This window comes from Myotis davidii, unplaced genomic scaffold, assembly GCF_000327345.1.
Source record: "Myotis davidii unplaced genomic scaffold, ASM32734v1 scaffold1011, whole genome shotgun sequence".
In the NCBI taxonomy this organism is placed as follows: Eukaryota; Metazoa; Chordata; class Mammalia; order Chiroptera; family Vespertilionidae; genus Myotis; species Myotis davidii.
The window spans coordinates 286,333-292,048 of record NW_006282880.1 but is presented as its reverse complement, the minus strand read 5'-3'; the positions used below and the strand labels follow the sequence as shown (position 1 = coordinate 292,048).

The window sequence follows — 5,716 nt, the reverse complement described above, 5'->3', positions numbered from 1 at the left end:
AGCAAAAAACACCCAACTGTAAAAAGAAAAAGAAAAAAGGATCCAAAAATATGAAGATAGTGTAAGGAGCCTCTGAGACAACTTCAAAAGTACCAACATTTTGGGGGTGCCAGAAGAAGAGAGAGAGCAAGATATTGAAAACATATTTGAAAAAATAGTGACAGAAAACTTTTTTCACCTACCTGGTGAAACAAATAGACTTACAAGTCCAGGAAGTGCAGAGAATCCCAGACAAAAGGAACCCAAAGAGGCCCACACCAAGCCACATCATAATTAAAATGGCAAGGGTTAAAGAGAAAGAGAGAATCTTAAAAGCAGCAAGAAAAAAGCAGTTAGTTACCTACAAGGGAGCTCCCATGAGACTGTCAGCTGACTTCTCAACAGAAACTTTTCAGGCCAGAGGGAGTGGCAAGAAATATTCAAAGTGATGAATAGCAAGATGTTACAACCAAAATTCCTCTACCCAGAAAAGCGATAATTTAGAATTGATGGTCAGATAAAGAGCTTCACAGATAAGAAAAAGCTAAAGGAGTTTATCAACACCAAACCAGTATTATATGAAATGCTGAAGGGTATTTTTTAAGAAGAGGAAGAAGAAGAAAAAGGTAAAGATACAAATTATGAACAACAAACATGCATCTATCAACAAGTGAATCTAAGAATCAAGTGAATAAATAATCTGGTGATCATAATAGAATCAGGGACATAGAAAGGGAATGGACTGACTATTCTTGGGGGGGAAAGGGGTGTGGGAGATGCAGGAAGAGACTGGACAAAAATTGTACACCTATGGATGAGGACAGTGGGAGCGGGGGTGGTAAGAGGGAAAATAAGAGGAACAACTGTAATAATCTGAACAATAAAGATTTACTTTAAAAAACAAAAAAATAAAAAAGGAAGAAGTAAATAAAAAATGGCTAAGGGAAAGGGTGCATGAGAGCACAGGGGAGTTCATGTGTGGCACTTGGGTTGTCCTCTCCCACTGAAGTCTGTCTGGTATAGGGCTAACTTCTGGCAATGACGAGTGACAAGATACACCAAGTATTGCCAACCAGGCTTAGTGTCCAGAGTTTTATTAGAGGTTGTGTTAGGGTCGCCGAAGGAGGAACACACGAGGCCAAAAGGGGTGAAGAATTATAAATTTATTAGGTCATCTGAATACCAGATGGGCTGAGCCCCCAAATGGTACCAGCACCCAAAGATGGGGAGTCAGAAGTTTTTAAAGGATTCTAGGCCGGCTTTTTATGGGTAGAGAATTGTCTGTGCAGTCCGGATTCTAGGAAACTCGGGAGGGGAGAGATAAGGGTCTTAGCAAGTGGTGTGTGGTCTAAGCAAGTAGAATGTCCATTGTGAAGTGGCCTAAAGGTTCATTCCCAGGGAAAGGGATATCGATTTGATTATTTGATCAGACCTTACAGTTTGGTCATATAGATATGGTTGACTGCTCTTGTGGTTGACCTTTAGTCTCCATTCCCTCAGAACAAGCATGTCAAACTCGCAGCAGGCCATGTGCCTCATTTATTTGGCCCGTGTTAGCCTTTGAGTTTGACATGCTTGCTTCAGAAGGTTGATTGTTATGGCCAGAAGCCTCCACCATGTATCTGACTATGTGAGTGGCTCCTAGTTCAGTTCCTTGGTAAACAAAGACGTTTATTAGGCAGGACATTCCAAGGGCTTAAGAGTTCACTTCCCAGGAATGAAGGAAAAAGACTAGACCTCTAAAGATTAATATTTTACTATACAGCCACATTGATTAGGCACATCTTATTTTTTGGAAGTATATACAGAGTTGCATAGTAAGCTTTTCATCTTAAAAGCCTTTTTGTAAATGGACAGAATTATAAACATTTAAAAAATTGCAAGACTAGAATTTCTGTTACAATTCTAGCCCTAAAAGAACTAAGATCTGACTGCTTGTAATTTGCATTGTTAATTTCTCCCTTGAAAATTTGGAGACATTGTTTCGTAAAAGCTAAGTGTGATTTTGTACCACAAACCAGCAGTGCAGCTTTATCAAACATTTTGTCCTAGAAGGCAGCTGTGTACAAAATAACTAGTACTTGGCCTACCTGCTCCACAAATGTAAAGATAAATAGTTGTAAAGACCCCTTTAAAAAATAAAAGCACTGTGGAAATGTAAGATATTACTATTGGTGTGTTTAAGTTTAAAGAATTTAAATTTAAATGTTAAAAGTTAAGGGATACTAGAAGGAAATACAAAGTGTCAGTCAACAGATGCATTTTTTAAAAGATTGTGGGAATATGGGTAATTCTCCCTTTTTCCATTTTATGTATTATCTCAGTTTTCTACAATAACATGTGGTGCTTTTATAACTAGAGCAGAGAAAACTTTGAAAATACCTAGCCAAACTGAATACTGGATGCATGGAAAAGCAGTGCATAAACACAAATCAGTAATTGGCTTTTCCTGGCAGCTAGATCCTGGGGCCCTGCTGGAAGACGGAAGAGGGAGATGTCTCTGTGATGCAGGGTAGTGGTCCGCACCATGAGACCCCAGGTATTTGGAAAATATTTATGCAGCCCAGTCAGAGCAGTAAGTTCCTTGCTAGATAAAGAAAAGGAATTTTTACAAAATGGACCAGACCTTCAAGATTTTGTGTCTGGTGATCTTGCAGACAAGAGCACCTGGGATGAATATAAAGGAAACTTTGAAGCGCCAGAAACGTTAAGACTACCTCCATGGCTAAAGACAGAGATTCCCATGGGGAAAAATTACAATAAGCTGAAAAATACTTTGCAGAATTTAAATCTCCACACAGTGTGTGAGGAAACTTGATGTCCCAATATTGGAGAGTGTTGGGGGAGGTGGAGAATATACTACTGCTACAGCCACAGTCATGTTGATGGGTGACACATGTACAAGAGGTTGCAGATTTTGTTCCGTTAAGACTGCAAGAAAGCCACCTCCACTGGATGCCAGTGAGCCCTACAATTCTGCAAAGGCAGTAGCAGACTGGGGTCTGGATTATGTTGTCCTGACATCTGTGGATCGAGATGATTTGCCTGATGGAGGAGGTGAACACTTTGCAAAGACTGTATCATACTTAAAGGAAAGGAATCCAGAAATTCTTGTGGAATGTCTCACTCCTGATTTCCGAGGAGATCTTAAAGCAATAGAAAAATTCGCTCTGTCAGGATTAGATGTATATGCACATAATGTAGAAACAGTTCCAGAATTGCAGAGGAAAGTTCGTGATCCCAGGGCCAATTTCAACCAATCTCTGCGGGTCCTGAAGCACGCCAAGGAGGTTCAGCCTGATGTCATTTCTAAAACATCTATAATGTTGGGTTTAGGCGAGGATGACGAGCAAGTATATGCAACAATGAAAGCACTTCGTGAGGCAGATGTGGACTGTTTGACTTAAGGACAGTATATGCAGCCAACAAAGTGCCACCTCAAGGTTGAAGAATACATTACTCCTGAAAAGTTCAAATATAGGGAAAAAGTAGGAAATGACCTTGGATTTCATTATATGGCAAGTGGCCCTCTGGTGCATTCTTCATATAAAGCAGGTGAATTTTTCCTGGAAAATTTAGTGGCTAAAAGAAAAACAAAAACCCTGTAACACTTAACAAGACATTCAAGATCACAGGAATTTTTAGAACTGGATTCGATTTGCTAACAGAGGTGGTGGCAGAATACCTATGCTTCACTGGATGAACCCTAATTTTTGTTTTAAGAAAAATGTCAATAAGCTGTGCATATTTAATTATAGCAATTTATTTGCCTTTTAACATATCATTTTTGTCCCAGTAGACAGTTGCTTGCTGTGATGTAATCATAAAACATCCTTGTAAGAGCTTACTGTTTTACAATATAATTTAAAAATACATTGAAAACTTGTAGCAAACCTTAAGCCTCTCTTACTTGTGCATCATTGACGCATTGCATTTCTGATAAATAACATACTGTGATGAAACAGGCCACATAGCTGGAGACTCTGATCAGATTTACGTGTAGTTAGATTTGTTCTTCATATAACAGTATAACATCATTGGGATGATTTAGAAAGGCTTAAGAGCTTGCATGTTGACTTTTACATTGGTGTGACCACTTTAGTTCGGCAAAATTGTTTTGCATCGATTACTTGTTTAGGGCCTCTGTGAAACCAAGACCACGATGTTGTCCGAGACAGGGAAATGTATGTGATCTAATGGTAGTTTGCTATCACCATGCACTGTCCCTTTTATTCCTCACATTGCTCTGAGGAGGCGGTTGTAATACATAATACTAGTGATCTGAGTAAGGAATTTATTTCCTAAGTACTAGGAACTTTTGACTGAATCTTGTCTTTCTTCTACATCTCACAAAGGAAGTCTTTAGGTGGCTATATTGTAAAATATGTAATGTGGATAGCCAGTTCTGTTTTGAGTTTTAAAATGTGTGAACTAGTATTTTTAATGAAAATAATGCGTAACTTTGAAAAAAACAAAAACAACAAATCAGTAATTGTGACGATAGCAGTGAATGTCTCAAGGAAAGGCTTATGTATCCAAGTCTGGAATTTGTTGAGAGAGCGCTATGTATAGCCACTTTTATTTGGTAGATTAAAGTTTTTGAATGCTATGTTTAATTGGTATTGATCAAGATGGTACCTAACATAGTACAGGAATTGTTTTATTGAAGCAGAAAAAAATTGGTAATAGGAAAATATGTCAATATACTGAAGAGAAAAAAACCCGTTTAAAATAAATGAAAAATTTTAAGGATTTATCAGGTTAGGAATAATATCTGGTCTAAATATCTTGCCTTTTTATATGTTTTTGAAAAGTATTTTAAATATATGAAACACAGTTATTTAGGATAATAAATACATGATTCTTAGGATGTAAATTTTCATCTTGGTTTAGAATCCCTACTGTTACAGAAAAACCGGACCAGAACCAAACAGCGCTCTGAGAGTTTGGAGTTATACTTTATTCACTGCAGCGGGCTCAGGGAAATGAATCCAAATTCTAAGCAAAGCTACAAGCAGAACTTCCCTTTTTATGGAAGAGCCAGCCCTTTGTGCGCTTGCTGGCGGTGGCCTTGAAAACTACACAGTTCTATCCAATTAAAAAAATGCACCTGGCATGGTACTGGGTGTATCTAGTCTCTGGCCTACAAGGTCAGAGAGCTAAGTTTATCTCCCCCACTATTCAAGCAGGCTAGAAAGCAAAGTTACTTTTTCAGAATAAGAGGCCGTCCAAAGAATAGCAGAGAATTCCAAACAGTAGTTTTACAGAATAGGGGTTTTCCTTTACACTACAAGTGAGTATATGCTAAAGACTAGAGCCAGTAGTTGTGCTTCTTGGACATTGTTACAAGGGCTCAATATTCTAGGTGTTTTTGTTTTAAATAGATTGGTGAGGGTCTCTTCAAAGTAAAATCCTGACTGTAGTGTGTGGGATGGGGCTGGAAGAAGGTTCTACTTCTTTGGGATATGAAATTCAAGAATCTGTCTTGTGCCCTTATAACTTCAGCAGTCTGAGAACCATGGTGGTGTCTGTGGTTGAATCAAAACAGCTGTATTTTCGTATCTAAATCCTATCTAATAAAAGAAACATGGTAATTGGCTTACGACTGCTACCCTTCCCATTGGCTAATCAGGGCGATATGCAAATTAACTGCCAGCAAAGATGGCGGCTGGCAGCCAGGCAGCTTGAAACTAACATGAGGCTTGCTTGCTTCAGTGACGGAGGACTCCAACGTTCC

At 38.6% G+C, this 5,716-nt stretch overlaps 1 pseudogene; it reads left to right on the top strand.

Annotated features, from left to right (window-relative positions):
• The first annotated feature begins 2,473 nt into the window (after positions 1-2,473).
• Positions 2,474-3,967, top strand: LOC102773755 (annotated as a pseudogene).
• The last annotated feature ends 1,749 nt before the right edge of the window (positions 3,968-5,716 follow it).